Source organism: Manis pentadactyla, chromosome 13, assembly GCF_030020395.1.
Source record: "Manis pentadactyla isolate mManPen7 chromosome 13, mManPen7.hap1, whole genome shotgun sequence".
Taxonomy (NCBI): Eukaryota; Metazoa; Chordata; class Mammalia; order Pholidota; family Manidae; genus Manis; species Manis pentadactyla.
In genome coordinates, this window is record NC_080031.1 from 86,755,071 (window position 1) to 86,772,565 (window position 17,495).

The following is a 17,495-nucleotide window of genomic DNA, read 5'->3' on the forward strand; positions in this document are numbered from 1 at the left end:
TTGGACATGCTCTGTGAGGAAATGGAAGGTGCTGGGGGTGGCCCCCAGGCCGCCCAGTGGGATGGCTGGCTGGCTGGGGGTGACACTCAAGTAGGAAATGTTAAGGTTTGGTGGAAAAAGTCACCAGCCCAAATCTGGATGATTGAGTTTTTATGTCTATTACGTTGCAATGATGTTCTGATGTCTGAGAGGAAATGTCAAGCTGGCTATTGGATGCTTTAGACTGGCACCCAGAGAGCAGGCTAGACATAGGTATCTGAGAGTCGTGTGGCGATAGGGCACACATGGGTGAAGGAGATGGCCCAAGGACCATGTCCAGGCGACGAGGGATCCAGCAGCTGAGCAAGGTGCCTAGTGTCCAGCTTCCCTCTTGTCCATCCCAGGCTGTGCGGGGCTGCCTACCTTGGGTTCTGGAACCCAGGCCTGTGGGTTTTCCCAGGCACCAGGAGGGAGGGTCCTTCACGTGGGGGCTGTGGATGGAGAATGCCAGGGGTCCTGCAGCCCCCCCTCAGGGACTGTGGCCAGCCTTTGTGCGGCTTGATGTCCAGACACTCCCAGAGCCCACCTCTACCTGGAAGCAGGCTCTGAACCCTAGCCAGGAGCCCTTTAGCATAAACATCCCTGGATTTTGATGGCCAAGATGTTGACCCCCCCAAGAGCCCAGGGCTCTGGCAGTTTGCATGAGGAGCAAGTGCTGGGAAGACTCCCCTGGGCCGTCGCAGCGAGGGCTGTGTAGGCTTCAGCCCCGCAGGGGGACTCGGGGTCTTCCTCTGAGCAAGAGGGAGGACCAAGTGGTTCGCTGGCACAGTGGGGCCCTGGCCACCCCCACCCGTCAGTTTAGATGGGCTGCGGTCGCTCTGGAAATGATGCCCAGCGTTTGTACTTTTTGGGGAAAACTGTTAGTGCTCAGAAGATTAAATTTTTTGACCAGTCTGAAGATATCTTTTTTCCTCTTCTTTATTCATTGTTATGAATTGCAATCAAAGACAGTTTAATGGTGAAATTGCTATAAAATGGCAGGGGAATATTTCTTTGGGTATTAGTTTTGTTTTAGTAAGTTACCAAGTAGTGATTTAACTTGCCACTTTCAGGATTATTTCTGTTTCTGCCTCTCAGTGGAGTAATAGAATCAGCAAGATCTACTATGAGCTTCATTTTCTAGAGAACACAGATAAATAATCTCCCAATATGCTCTTGAGCAAACTAAAGTACCTGTGACTTTTGATATCTCCTGTTCAGAACAAGGGCCTGCCACTCTGTGTGGGTGGGGAGGGGAGATGCTGCAGGTCCGCCGACAGTCTGCTGTGATGGGGGCAGTTAGGGGTGGAGGCTGGGGCCTGTGGAGAGTCACTTCTGGAGGGGGTCTGCAGGAACAGAAGTGGGCAGGGGTTTCCCAGTGGCCCCGTTGCACCACTGTGGAGAGGTTCCACAGGCACAGAGGGTTCTAGAGAAATGGGAGGGGGCCAGCACTAAGAGTGGGGGTCTGCCCAGCCCACTGGTGACACAGCCCACTTAGTGCACCATGAACTATCCACCCGGTTATTTAATAAACATTTTCTGAGTTCCTACTATATGCCAGTCCCCTGCTTGTTGGGCACAATTAGTTGTGTGGAGGGCACTGGAACAGGATGCCAACAGGTGTATTGTTCATAGGAAAAAATGCAGGTAGAGCAGCCATTCTGCCTGGGGCTGCAGGGGATGGCTTCACTGAGCCGAGCTCTGGCTGAGCCTTGATGGCTGGAAGGACTTTTCTATGGAGGGAAGGAAGAACAGTACAGGCAGAAGGAGTCATTTGGGCAAACGCACGGAGGAATGAGGTTCTGGGCTTGTGGAGGGCAGCTTGCCGGCTGCGGTCTCCAGGGACGCTCTTTCTGGGATGGAAGGATGGGCGGAAGGTAGGACCAGACAGGGCGGCCTCCTCTTCATGGGGCTGGAATGGCTCTGGGACTCGGAGGAGACCCTCTGAGAACCTTCTCAGCCTAGCCCCTGTCTAGACAGGTTGCTGGGGTCAAGGGGGGGAAGGAAGGGGGCAGCAAAGTGGGCAGTGGGCAATCTGGGATCTATTCTGCTTCTTTCTTTATGATGCCCTGTATGACTTTGGGTGATTCACTAAGACCCTTTGAGCCTCAGTTTCTTCATCTAGAGAGCGAGACAGTCTTGCCCTGCCCCGTAGGACGCTGTCAGGAGAGCCCCATGTCCGCAGGAATTGGGCAGCCTCTGGCCTGTGGATCAGTGCGTCTACATTTACACAGCCTGTCTGCTGGTCCTGGGAGAGAGAAGATAAACTCGGTTTATCATCCGAGTAATAAAACTGGAGAGGCGGTTGGCTGGACAGTGTCCGGGAGCCCCATCCCTGAGAGCAGCAACCCTAGTCCTGAGCATGCGCAGGACGGGGGAGGCGGCAGTGGCGGAGCAGCTCTCACTGGGTGTGCAGGTGAGGAGCCCTGAGGGGCCTCTCAGGAGTGGGCACAGCTAAGCAACTTGGGAGGGGCACGGTCACGGGACTAGCGAGGGCGGCTGGACTGTGTTTTCAGGAGGCCAGTCTGGTGACTGGCTGTGCTGGTTTGGGGCTGGACCCTGATTGCTCAGGACCATGGAAGAAGGGTCGTGTCATCTGCGGTGTCTTTTGTCTTCCTGTCACAGGGCTCAACTGCTCCTCTCATTAACTGCTTAGCAATTCCTTAGAAACTTTCAATTTGAAAAGGCCCCTCCTTATTGGGGTGGCCTCATGTGTTGGTCTGGCCTTAGAACAGCAGTGGTAGGGTAGAGCCGCACTGTCCTGGGGTGGCCACCAGCCACTGTGGCCACTGAGCACTTGAAATGTGGCTCATCTGAATGGAAATGTGCTGCAAGTATAAAACACACACTGGATTTTGAAGACTGGACAAAAAAAGTAAACTAGCTCAATGATTTTTATACTGAGTATATGTGAAATGATATTTTAGATGTATTGATATTGACATTTTAGATATACTAAGTAAATCTATATTTATATAGACATATTAAGTAAAATATATCACTGAATTAATTTCACCTTTATAAAACTTTTTCTTCAATGTGGTCACAAGTAAATGTAAAATTAAATGTGTGCTGCATTTTGTGTCTATCGGGCAGTACTGCTCCAGAGGCTGGAGGGAGAAAGTGATGTAGATGCACCTGTACGGAGTACCCCTCCTGCCGGGGCTGGGCGCCTGAGTGGCACTGCTCTGAGGCACTGGACGCTCAGTTCTTGGCAGCTTCACATGGGCTCTTATTGCTTCCCTCTTCTGCCTTCTGGGCCTGCTAGGAAACTGTCCCTGGTCCAGGCTGTGGTGGGGAAGCCAGAAAGTTCCACTTGAGGATCCCAGAAAACACATTCAGGTGTCCAGGGGAGATCACTGCCCAGGCCCTCTCTTCACTGGGCAGAGGTCTTTATGGATTGGGGGCAGCTCATATCATTTCTGTAGCTACAGAAACTGGCATAGCCCTGCATGCAGAAGGTTGGCTGGTTAGATGGATAGACGGATGGGGGGTGGTTGTACGGCAGGATGGATTTTCAAGGACATAAGTGAACCTAGAGGTTGAAAACATTGCAGCTGGATGAATGGATGGCTCTGTGGGGCTCAGAGAGATGGACAGGGGAATGGTTGGGTGGGAGGATGGATGATTGAAAGGGTAGATGAAAATACAGGATGTGCATCTGTGGATGAACAGACGAAGGGAGGCTGGCTGGCTGCATAACTGGATGGAGAGAGTGAAAGGAAGTTGGATGATTAGGAGGAGAGAGAATTGGATGGTGGGTTAATGGAGGGGTGAATGAAGAGGGCTCTTTCCCACATGGGCGTTGTTCAAGGTCTGCTGGGGACATAACCTCTTCCTGTCAGCATGTGGCACATTTCCTTTCCTGATTTTTTTGTGTTTTGCCCACACATGTCTGGAGCTTCTCCGGGCTTTCACTGGATCCTCCAGGGAGTTTTCATTGCCGGCTATGCTAATCAAGTCATTCCCTCATTAGGACTGTCAGCTCCCTGCTGGGCCAGCTCTGTCATTTTTTGGGGTGCATGCTGGGACATGAGGTGTATGGGGGTGCAGTTGATGTGTTAGACTGTGTGTGGGGAATTCTTTGTGACAGGCTGATCATCTTTCTTTGCAAACCTCATTGGACTTTGCAGATTATCAAGGAATCAAGAGGGTGACTTAGAGGAAGAAGGAAGGGAAAGCATCTTAAAATATTCTGAGTTACTGGGAGAGGAGAGATAGGATAGAGAGAAATTCCTTTTTAGAACACTATTTCTGACCCATGTGGTTGTGTAATAACTTCCCTCTCATATGCAGACTGGGACCTTCCAGAAAGTGCTTTCTCTGATAGCTCATTCTCCTTACTCAGCAAGCCCAGAAGGCCCCGTAGACAGCCTGTCTCCTTTGGGGAAAAGGAGTTTCAGAGAGAAGAAAGGAACGCCTCATGTCCCTGGATTTGAATCTTTTTCCGTAGGTGGAGGGAACGGATGCTGGGGTGGGAAGCACTTTGTCTGGTGCCAGGGTCCCTGAGGTGTGAAAGGAGCACAGGCCCTGGGCAGTTGGGGGAACAGGCCAGGTCTGGCCACTTCAAGTTCTGGATTTTGTGCATCAGCAAAGACTTTAATCACAGTGATCAGCAATCAACTCATCACCATTAATTCAATTACATTTCAAGCAGGATTCCTAGGGAGGTTCCTTCCTAAATGGTGCAGAAGAATGGGGCCTTCCTGCACAGCACACGGCTCACCCGGCCTCTGGGAGGCTGTTGGGATGTGCAGCGACTGGCAGTGCTCTCCTCAGAAAATGCACAAACCTTTCTATAATGTCCTTTCCTCTTATTTTTAAGATTACAACCAGCAAATCTCATTGTCCTTGCTCAAAGTAGTACATTGGTTGTTTTTCCCCCCTGAAGTCAGAAAAAAATGGACCTCCTTTCACTAAGACAATCTCAGTACACAAGGCTCCAGGGCGGTGCTGAGGGTGATGGACAGCTTCACCCAAGTTTTCTAAATGGCGTCACTAACCAAGAGTTACACGGCAAGCTTCCTAAATGTTCTCTCTTACTGTAGAATCTTTCACTAAGAATCAACTTTATTGAAGATAGAAAGTTAGCATAAGTACAGCCATCTTAAAAGCTTAGACACCATTTTCTAACCTAGAAGGAAGAAAATAGGAAAATATTAGAACTTTGAAAAACAAGTTAGTCAGCCAGTGTTGATTGCAGTGACCTTTAGTTAGCTAACCTCAATCAGTTAATCATACATACCAAGCTTACTTTACTAAGAACCACCCTAACATTCCGAGGGTGATCTTATATCACTAGACCTCCAGGATGTGGCGTCAGCCGAAATGTATGTGTTTTTTAGAAAAACAATGTGATGTGCTTGTGGAAAAATACTGCCCTTTTTGAAAATGCTATAAAAACCTCTGACTTTAAGTGCTCGGGGTCCTTGTTGAGACCCGCTGCGTGGGGCTGACACTTGGACCCCAGCTAGCTGGTCTCTGAATAAATTCCTCTTGCTTGTTGCATCAAGAGACGCCTTCCGTGAGTGATTTGGGGCGGCGCTCTCCTCTGGGAGAATCCAACATTACCACTTAATGTCCTTGAAGATTGGCTCTTCTAGCAACTGCTCAGACCTCTGTTTCTCTTAGCCCAAAATACCCACTCTTTGGGTTAGCTTCCTTCCCTCACTACGACTTCTGGCTCTGGCCAAGACCTTTTGAGCATCTCCCAACTCCAAAATTTTGGTTTTCTTTCCATTAAAGACAAGAGTGTTAGTTTTTTTTCTTTTGTATTAAGGTATCATTGATATACAGTCTTATGAAGGTTTCACATGAAAATCATTGTGGTTACTACATTCACGCATATTATCAAGTCCCCCCCAACCCATTGCAGTCACTGTCCACCAGTGTAGTCAGATGCCACAGAGTCACTGCTTGTCTTCGACAAGAGCATTCTTAACGTAGATGGCTTTAGGCCTTCTTGCTCATTCCCATCCTCCTCTGGTCCCCAACCTTAGGCCAGTCCAATGAAGGGAGCTAGACTCATTGTCACCAAGCTGGTTTGGCCAAATTTGCTGGGGTGATTTTAGCTCAGCTATGCTGGCTCAGGTACAGGGCTCAGCCTCTGGGAAGGTGAAGGTAGACAGAAAAGTGGTTGGGCATGCTAAGGGTGAGGTGCCCTCAGACTGCCCATGGCATCTCGTATTTCAGCTTTAGAAATGTGCTGGTGAAGTCATTCTTGGTTCTGAGTAACAGAAACCCAGACTAGTTAGTGACAAAAAGTCATATAAGGACACAGGAATTTCTTTGAGATCCCAGGGACAGGGAGGAAGCTAGGACTCAGAATGGGCTGAGATCAGAACCAGGAGTGTTGCCCGCTCTCTCCCCACCCCGCTCCCAGGTCCCCACCTACTCTACTTTCTCTGCAGGCCAGCCTTCCCCCCTTCTCTGGACATACGGAGGGAGGTGGGCACCCTGACCCTTTGGGTTCTTACTTGGCGCTCAGCTCTGGTCACATGAGGAAATACCCATTCTGAGTCCTGCTACCTGAAGAAGATTCTCACTGGCCCAGGCTTGGGCCTGGCAGTCTCCCTGGGTCCAGCCAGTGTGGCCGGGGAAGGGGGTGGTCATGAGGCAGGAACGTGGCTGCCAGGACCTGCACGTGTGGTGTGGGAAGGCACATCCTCAGGGATGATGGGGTGACTCCCGGGCTGTGCAGGCACCCCCAAGGTGTTTGTCATAGGGGGTACTTGGGGCAAATAAAAGGAATCCTTTACCCAAGGTTGGGAAGTTCTTAGGGGACCCTCAGTCCTGTTAATATGGCCGAGGTCAAACTACATATGATTTTGTACTATTGCATTATTGTCTGAGTAGTTTCCCATGTCATTAAAATATTTTATAGACTTCAAGTGGCTTCATTACAAAGTAATAATTTTTCTCAATGTGGTACATTGAACTACCAATCAGTAGTCTGAAAGATATTACCAATTGTAAAATTATTTTCCTAAAATAGGAAAACAATGTTATTCTCAGATAAAAGTATCATTTCCTAGATGGATAGGACTTTAATTACAGATGAAGAAGTCTATTCTGTTTGTCCATTTTACCTTATTTAATCTTAGCTAGCCTATCACAAATGAGGTAATATTACTGTTAAAGACCAAGGATAAGGAAAATGAGTTAGGAGAAAAATGGAGAAAAAGTGTTCTGTTTGTACATATATTTAATTAATGGGAAACCATTTCCTAATCCAGTTATGAAATTTTGTTTAGCTTAATTGTTGTATGGTTTTGAACATCTCATAGTTCTCCTGCTAAAGGTTTATTTAAAAAAATGAACCAAATGTAAATAAGTCATGGTAGTTATAGTTCATCAATCTATTATCCACATTCACACTGTTTTTTTTCTACTGTATATATTTGTGTATACAAAGTGGCTTTTTCAATAGCAAATAAAAATTTACACACAAAATATAAACTATGGCACATTGTTGAATATAGTTTCACTGTGGAAAGCAGTTCTATCCTCTCTTTAACTCATTTAATACCTTTATTTAAATAATTCGTTTCTGTCATTTCGTAATTGTTTATAAGAAATTTTCCTTGCCAAAGTTACATTTTAATTCTTACTGAATAGTTGTTAGGGGGTTAGATTCCTTGTCCTGTTCTTACTTTCAGTAGTAACTCCCGTAATGGAGACAGGAAACCAATTTGCAGCTATGCAGTGTCTTATGATTCAAAGGGCGTCTGGTGAATTGTGCTATTATATACATTTTTCCCCATAACTATCACAAAGTATCCTAGTGCAGAAACTACTTCTCTGTTTGCTGTCTTCTTCATAAATCTTAAGTATTTTTCTGTCACTTAATGAGATCCTATTTCGGGGTACTTTCCTCACTGGTGAGGAACAAAAGATAGAAAGAATCAGAAGTAAGAGTCCTGACTGCCCTGGGGAGGGAGTGGGATTGATTGGTTTGTCTTGTGTTTGCTTGCACATGTGTTTATAAAGCAAAACTTTATTAATCATCTTTTATGTGCCAGGCCCTTTGTTATGTAACATAAACGCAAAGATGAGCAGAGAACAAGATTTATTTTCTCAAGGGGCACAGTTGAGTTGGGCGAGACAAATGCATAAATATATAGTATCTGCAGCAGCCCAGAGCCTTTCCTGTGCTCAGAGCATTTCTTCCTCAGGTCCCCAGCCAGGCCAAGTCCACTTTTATTTTTAGCAGATGTAGCACGATAGCTGTGTTACATCTAATATTTTTGAGATTTTTTTTTTTTGTAGATAATTATTTTTTATTGAAGGGTAGTTGACACACAGTATTACATTACATTAGTTTCAGGTGTACAACATAGTGATTCAACATTTATATACATGACAATTCTACGTACCAGCTATCACCATACCAAGCTGTTACAATATCTTGACTATGTTCATTACATCCTGGTTACTTATTATTTTACCATTGGAAGTGTGTACTTTTTTTTGGTTTTTGTTTTTTTTGTTTTTTGTGAGGGCATCTCTCATATTTATTGATCAAATGGTTGTTAACAACAATAAAATTCTGTATAGGGGAATCAATGCTCCATGCACAATCATTAATCCACCCCAAGCCTAATTTTCGTCAGTCTCCAGTCTTCTGAGGCATAACAAACAAGTTCTTACATGGAGAACAAATTCTTACATAGTGAATAAGTTCTTACATGGTGAACAGTACAAGGGCAGCCATCACAGAAACCTTCAGTTTTGCTCATTTTCGAGATTTTTGATCAGTGGAGTGTGAACCTTTATTTTGAGGACATATTTCTTTTTTACTATTCCTATTCATAGTCAAAAGGAATAACATTCTTTATTATTAAAAACAAATACCAAAGCCTAATAAATCTAAGTTGTCACTTTCTTCATGCAAAAGACAGAGTTGTCAAAACTCTAATGAGCTTTTTAACATTTGTAGTGACTGCTTAGCAAACAGAGTAATGTCTTGCTTTATTTTTGGTCATTTACATGTAATATCCTCTATAGGATGATTCATAAGTGTAAGACTCACTTTTAGCCATTGATTTTACATTCAATCAGCAAACAGTCTAAATAGATCACCCTAAATCTGGATGTTTGACAAAGACTCTCCTTAATCAAACTGTAGTCAGGTGCCTCTGCATTCTCTTTTTGGCTGGGACTTGCTCTTGAGCTCTGTCTTTTGCCTATTTAGTCGTTATATCAAGACTCCTGTTGGCTTAGTTGGGAGAAAATTCTGTGTCCTTGATGTCTGAAAAAGTTCCTCACCCTCCATCCTTGGAATCTGACCACTCTTGGTATCTGCTGAAATTCTTTATCCTCCATCTAAAATCTTTCCACCGTGGCCTGCCCTCAGCGATAATCCTGTTAAGTCAGTTTAGACAGAACCCTCTTACCCCTGTCGTTTCCTCTTAGTAATTTTCCATCACTGACCTTCTTAACTATAAGTCTGCTGTATTCATCAGAGTTGAGCCAGATCTCTCTCCCCTACTTTAAGACCTCATTGTAGTAGTCTCCCTGAATAAAGTCGGCCTCAGCATTCTGTAACAAATGTCATGAGTCATTTTTCTTTAACATACTATAAGTCAGAATGAATTGCTACAAGTTTTTATTTCATGTTAATAATTAACATATTAATTAAACGTGTGTGTGTGTATGCTATATGATTTTGCTATAAACTTCTCAGTAACCTCCAAAATTAGATATTTAGGGGAAAAAAATGTAGAAGACTTTGAAATGGACCAAAAAAGATTAGTGGGACTCTTAATGGAAAACTAAGTACTTTCTAGGATACACTCTTCCTGGTTATCTAATTCAGTAGATTTATGCGTTTAACTGGCTTTGAGCTTTTAACAAGTTCTTAAAATTGTAGATAAGTGATTGAAATGGAAAAGTGTTCTTGACCATAGACATCAAATGGATTCTTACAGTACAGAGACACTTGACCCTACGCCCGGCCCTTGCTTGCCACCCATTTGTGGGAAAAGTCAACAACTGCACTTACCTGAAAATTAATTTAAACATTCCTGATTACTTATATCTCTGTGGTATTATCTATATTTAAATCTTACTGTGTGCAGAAGAATATGTCCGAGGCTGAACTATAATGTAAGCCTGGACAATAAGGCATGGTTGTTAGAAGTGCAGGAATCATCACAAGCACAAGATAAAAACTAGGTACAAAATTGGTCACTCGATTAATCCTTTTATCAAAGCTCTTTCATTTTGAGACACATATTGGGACACAAAGCCAATGTCCTTACAAAACCAGGCCACATCTACCGTCTAAAAACAAGTATAATAAAATGAGCATGTTGAAAACGTTCAGAACGCAGGAACTGCTTGCAAAGCACCCTCTGGGGTGCCGGCCTGAGCCCAGTTTCCATAGGAGTTTGCAGATTCGGCGCGTAGCGCTCTGTTCCGGAAGTTATTCCCGTCAGTACCGTTGTTCTTCGTGTCAGAACTGGTCTCACTTTTCCTCAGGCGTAGGCTGAAGCCGATGGCAGAAGAGTTTTGGACCGAAGGGCTTGCCGTATGGGGGCGTGGCCACGCAGCCACCTACCCGCCGACGCAGTTCACGTGCCGCCGGCGGCCAGGCGGTAACGGCTGCTTTCGCCTTGTAGACGTCTTGTGGCCCGGCCGGGGACTTCGAACCTCAATAACGAGGTAAGTGCCGTGGTCTCCGAGCCTGTGGAGCCCCTTTTCGGGCCTCAGAACGGCTCTTCTGCGTCCCTCCATCGAGTGCGTGTTCTGGCGCGGAGCGAGGGTGGGGAGCGCGGCTGCAGGTTTCCCGGAGCCCGCATGATGGCAGCAGGACCTCCCCTTCTCGGTCTGTGGGCGTGATCCCTCACACCTTGTGTACCAAGCATAATACCCCTCAACCCCTTCACCCTCCCCCACCCCTCCCCTTTGGTAACCGCTGGTTCCTTCTTGGAGTCTGTGAGTCCGCTGCTGTTTTGTTCCTTCAGGTTTCTTTGTTGTTACACTCCGCAAATGAGGGAAATCATTTGGCTCTTGTCTTTCTCTCTGGCCTATTTTACTGAGCATAATATCCCCGAGCTCCATCCATGTTGTTGCATGTGGTAGGATTTCTTTATTTTGGCTGAATAGTATTCCATTGTGTTTATATACCACATCTTCTTTATCTATTCATCTACTGAGGGACACAAGTTGCTTCCCTATCTTGGCTGTTGTAAATAGTGCTGTGATAAACATAGGGGTGCATATGTCTTTTTGAATCTGAGAACTTGTATTCTTTCGGTAAATTCCTAGGAGTCAGAATCCTGGGTCAAATGGTATTTTTATTTTTAATTTTTTGAGGAACCTCCATATTGCTCTCCACAATGGTTGTACTAGCTTACATTGCCACCAGCAGTGTAGGAGGGTTCCCCTTTCTCTGCATCCTCGCCAGCATTTGTTGTTTTTAGTCTTTTCCATGCTGGCTGTCCTAACTGGTGTGTGGTGATATCTCATTGTGGTTTTAATTTGCATTCCGTGATGATTAGTGATGTGGAACATCTATTCGTGTGTCTGTTGGCCATCTGGATTTCTTCTTTGGAGAATTGTCTCTTCATATCATCTGCCCATTTTTTAATCGGGTTATCTTTTATTTCTCTCATGAATGTCTTATAGTTTCAGAGTATAGGTCTTTCACTTCCTTGGTTAGGTTTATTCCTAGGTATTTTATTCTTTTTGATGCAATTGTGAATGGCATTGTTTTCCTGATTTCTCTTTCTGCTGGTTCATCATTAGTGTATAGGAATGCAACAGATTTCTGTGTATTAATTTTGTATCCTGCAACTTTGCTGAATTCAGATATTATACCGAGTACTTTTGGAATGGATTCTTCAGGGGTTTTTTAATGTACAATATGATGTCATCTGCAAACAGTGACAATTTAACTTCTTCCTTACCAACATGGATGCCCTTTATTTCTTTGTGTTGTCTAATTACTGTGGCGCAGACCTCCAGAACTATGTGGAATAAAAGTGGAGAGAGTGAGCATCCTTGTCTTGTTACTGATCTTGGAGGAAAAGTTTTCAGGTTCTCGCTGTTCAGTATGATGTTGGCTGTTTGCTTGACATACATGTCCTTTATTATGTTAAGGTACTTGCCTTCTATATCCATTTTGTTGAGAGTTTTTGTCTTGAATGGATGTTGAATTTTATGAAGTGCATTTTTGGCATCTATGGAGATGATCATGTGGTTTTTGTTCTTTTTGTTGATGGGGTGGATGATGTTGATGGATTTTCTAATATTGTACCATCCTTGCATCCCTGGGATGAATCCCATTTGAACATGGTGTACGATCCTCTTGATGTATTTTTGAATTTGGTTAGCTAATGTTTTGTTGAGTATTTTTGCATCTATGTCCATCAGGGCTGTTGGTCTTTAGTTTTCATTTTTTTGGTGTCTTTGCCTGGTTTTGGTATTAGGGTGATGCTGGCTTCATAGAATGAGTTTGGAAGGATTCCCTCCTCTTGTATATTTTGGAAAACTAGAGAATGGGCATTAAGTCTTCTCTAAATGTCTGATAAAATTCAGGGTGAGTCCATCTGGTTGGGGGTTTTGTTTTGGGGTAGTTTTTTTATTCCCGATTCAATTTCTTTGCTTCTAATTGATCTTTAGATTTTATGTCTTCCTTGTTCAGTCTTGGAAGGTTGTATTTTTCTAAAAAGTTCTCCGTTTCTTCTAGTTTATCCAGTCTTTTAGCACACAGTTTTTCATAGTATTCTCTAATAATTCTTTGTATTTCTGTGGTGTCCATTGTGATTTTTCCTTTTTCCTTTTTATTCTGTTTATGTTTGTAGACTTTTTTTCTTAGTAAGTCTGGCTAGGGGGTTATCTATTTTTATTTTGTCAAAGAACCAGCTCTTGGTTTCATTAATTTTTTTATTGTTTTATTCATCTTAATTTTATTTATTTCTTCTCTGATCTTAATTTTGTCCCTCCTTTTACTGACTTTGGGACTCATTTGTTCTTTTCCAGTTTCAATAGTTGTGAATTTAAACTATTCATTTGGGATTGTTATTCCTTCTTTAAATAGGCCTGGATTGCTATATACTTCCCTTTATAAATGCCTTTGCTGTGTCCCACAGAATTTGGGGCATTGTGCTGTTGTTTTCATTTGTATCCATATATTGCTGGATCTCCATTTTAATTTTGTCGTTGATCCATTGATTATTTAGGAGCATGTTGTTAGGCCTCCATGTTTTTGTGGCCCTTTTTGTTTACTTTGTACAATTTATTTCTAGTTTTATATCTTTGTGATCTGAGATGTTCATTGGTACAATGTGAATCTTTTAACATTTACTGAGGCTCTTTTTGTAGCCTAGTATGTGGTCTATTCTGGAAAATGTTCCATGTGCACTTGTGAAGAATGTGGATCCCGCTCCTTTTCCGTGGAATGTTCTATAGATGTCTGTTAGGTCCATCTGTTCTAATGTGTTGTTCAGTGCCTCTGTGTCCTTACTTATTTTCTGTCTGGTTGATCTGTCCTTCAGAGTGAGTGGAGTGTTGAATTCTCCTAGAATGAATGCATTGCATTATATTCCCCCTTTTAATTCTGTTAGTATTTGTTTCACACATGTAGGTGCTTCTGTGTTGGGTGCATACATATTTATCATGGTTATATCCTCTTGCTGGACTGACCCCTTTATCTTTATGTAATGTCTTTCTTTATCTCTTGTGACTTTCTTTGTTTTGAAGACTATTTTGTCTGATACAAGTATTGCAACTCTTGCTTTTTTTCTCCCTATTAGTTGCATGAAATATCTTTTTTCCATCCCTTCACTTTTAGTGTGTGTATGTCTTTCGGTTTGAAGTGAGTCTCTTGTTGGTGGCATATATATGGGTCTTGCTTTTTAATTCATTCTGTAACTCTGTGTCTTTTGATTGGTGCATTCTGTCCATTTACATTTAGGGTGATTATCAATAACTATGTACTTATTGCCATTGCAGGCTTTGGATTCATGGTTACCAAAGGTTCAAGGGCAGCCTCTTTACTTCTAACTGTGTAACTTAAATCAATTATTACACTATTATAAATACAGTCTGATGATTCTTTATTTCTCTCCCTTCTTTTTCTTCCTTCTCCACTCTTTATATGTTAGCTGGTTTATTCTGTACTCCTTTTGTTTCCCTTGACAGACTTTGTGGATAGGTGATTTTATTTTTTCAATTATGTAGTATAGAGTTGGTCTACTTCCTTTGCTGTGGTTTTATTTTCTCAGTTGACAGATATTTGGCCTAAGGCATACTTCCATCTAGAGCAGTCCATTTAAAATACACTGTAAAGGTGGTTTGTGTGAGATAAACTCCCTGAACATTTGCTTATCTGGAAGTTGTTTAATCCCCCCTTCAAATTTAAATGATAATCATTCTGGATAGAGTATTCTTTGTTGGAGGCCCTTCTGTTTTATTGTGTTGAATATATCATACCATTCCCTTCTGGCCTGTAAGCATTCTGCTGAGAAGTCTGCTGATAGCCTGATGGGTTTTCCTTTGTAGGTGAACTTTTTTTCTCTCTCTGGCTTCTTTTATTACTCTGTCCTTGTCTTTGATCTTCGCAATTTTAATTATTACATCTCTTGGTGTTATCCTCCTTGGGTCCCTTGTGTTGGGAGATCTGCAGACTTCCAAGGCCTGAGAGACTATGTCCTTCCCCAGATTGGGGAAGTCTTCATTCAGCAATTACTTGTTCAAAGACACTTTCTATCCCTTTTTCTCTTGCTTCTTCTTCTGGTACTGCTATAATGCGAATATTGTTCCATTTGGATTAGTCACGCAGTTCTCTTAATATTCTTTCATTCCTAGATGTCCTTTTTTCTCTTTCTGCCTCAGCTTCTCTGTATTCCTGTTCTCGGATTTGTATTCCATTAACAGTCTCTTCCATCTCATCCAGTCTGCTCTTAAATCCTTCCATTGTTTGTTTCATTTCTGTTATCTCCCTCCAGAATTCATCCCTTAGCTCTTGAATATTTTTCTTTGGCTCCATCAGCATGCTTGTGACTTTTATTTTAAATTCTTTTTCAGGAACATTGGCGATTTTAGTTTCACCAAGCCCTCTTTCTGGTATTTGAGGGATTTTGGATTGAATAAGGTGCTTCAGCCTTTTCATGGCAATGGGAGTGGTTGCTGGTGAGTGGCGCAGGTGTCAGCTGGGAGAACCAAGTCTGTTCCTCCTAGCCGGTTGCCTTGCCTGTCTATGCTGTCTGTACTCGTTAACCGCACACAGGGAGCTGCCTCTGGGTTAATCCCCTAAGGTGCTGTGGGCGGGGCTGCACTTGGGATGGCCTAGGGGATTGGTGGGGGTCACAGATCATCGGCGTGTGTTCTGCAGCAAGAGCATAGCCCCTTCGTGCTTCCTAGTCTCTGCACCCATCTCCCCTACTGTGCCAGTCAACTTTGTACAGCGCGCAGCCCCTGGGTTAATCCAGTAAGGTGCCGTGTGAAGGGTGGCCTTTGGGATTGCCTAGGGTGCTGGTGGGGGTTGCTGCTGACTGGCACATATTCTCACGTGAGAATAGAGCCCCTTTGTGCCTCCCAGACTCTGTGCCCGTGTCCACTATCTGTGCCAGTCAGCCGTGCACAGGGAGAATCCCCTGTGTGGTTGCTGTAGGTGGGGCTGCTCTCCGGCTGGTCCACAACAATGGCGGAGACAGCAGGTTTGCTTGCAGGTGATGCCGGGAAAGACGGAATGGCAGACTTGTTATTGGTGTGAGGGGCCTTGGAGCTGCGTTGCCACCCAGGGCTATAGGGCACCTGAAGTTCCTTAAAGTTCCCACCCTGCTGGGCTGAGTGTGCTGGGACGATTTTGTCCACCTGTTAAACCCTTTTCCCTTTAAAGCTTTTAAAGTGCCTGCTTTTCTTTTGTCCCAGTGCAGCTTAGTGTGTGAACCGGTTTGCAGTTTTAGTGTTGGATTTTGCTTTTCCGCTCCTCTAATATACAGAGCACCATGCAATGTGTGTCTGTGCTCCTGGGGCAGATTATTTGGGCTAGTTATTTAGCAGTCCTGTGCTTCCACTCCCTCCAGACTCTGATTCTTTTCTTCCCACTGGTGAGCTGGGGTGGGAGGAGTGCTCAGGTCCTGCTGGGTCAAGGCTTTGTATCTTACCTTTTTCCATGAGATACTGGGTTCTTGTAGATGTAGCCTGGCTGGTGTACTGTATCTTCTGGTCACTCTTGTAGGAAGAGTTGTTTTTGCTGTATTTTTTAGATATATATGGTTTTGGCAGGAGATATATGCCACCCTACTCACACCGCCATGTTTTGCTATGTAGAATTTTTAAATTGTTCCTCATCACAAATAAAAAGAAGTAAATACAATAATTTATTCCCCAAATGGCCAAATTAGAAGTCCCCGTATAAAAAACATAAATTTTGTTAAGTATAAAATATTTCAAACATGGAAAATGTTATAACAAATGTTCCTTCATCTACCCTGCGTTTGGCAAATGTCAGTATTTTTCTGAATTGTAGTATTTAATTTCACCCACCTTCTTTTCCACATCAGAGGTAATTACTCTCACAGTGTGTGCTTTTCTCATACATATTTTTCACAATTTTAGTAACATATGCCCACTGTATAGTATTGTGTTGTATAGTTTTAAACTTTGCCTGTGTGATATGATACTGTGTCATACTACATGTATCATCTAAAAGTGACCTTTTTTGCCAAACATTATTTTCAAGGTTTATCTGTGATATGCTTGCAGGTCTTCTGTATTGATTTAAAATACTACATTGCTTTTGCTTTATTTATATACAATTTTTTTATCTCACTTGCAACATTTTATTGTTACAACATTTTGTTGTGTGACCTAAGAATGCTGCCATATAGAGTCTTGTGTGTAGCCTTTTCCTGTTAGGGGAGCTGTGTCTCTGGAGAGATTCCTGGAAATAGGATTTTTATTAAATGTTGCTGGAGTTCCCTCCAGATGGAGTATACCAGTTTACATTCCTACCAGCAGTGTATGACCGTGCCTGTTTCATTGCAGCCTCATCAACAGAATGTATTGTCAATTTTTTTGTTTTGCAATCTCACAGATATGTCATGAATACCCAGAGTTTTTAATGTATCTAAGTAACACAGATATACTCATTTTTCTTTGTACTGCAGGCTTCCCTAGAATAGTACTAGCTCTTGGAATAATTGTTTTCTAAGAACCCTGGGGTTTTGTTGCAGGTTGATTAAAATGTATGGCAGAGTCACTGCATTGCCAAAAGAGGCTGGCTAGTTGACTGGCTAGCAGATAGCCAACTAAGAGTCAGTTCAAAGTAGACTTTACCTTTATGTTTGCTCACAGCTTTGTAGATCAGAAACTTATCATTGTTACCCCACAAGTATAAGTCATTCTCTCAAAAGCAAATTTACATGAACTGTAAGCTTATAGAAGTCTGTGTACGTGAGAAAGCTAGTTTTTTTAAGAATTAAGAAATATATCTAATGTAGATAGTAGCATTCATCTTGTAAGAC

General features: G+C 43.2%; 1 pseudogene; it reads left to right on the plus strand.

Annotated features, from left to right (window-relative positions):
* Positions 1-2,365: 2,365 nt before the first annotated feature.
* The window catches only part of LOC130680360 (protein Shroom1-like), a 345,760-nt pseudogene continuing 330,630 nt past the window's right edge, over positions 2,366-17,495 (plus strand).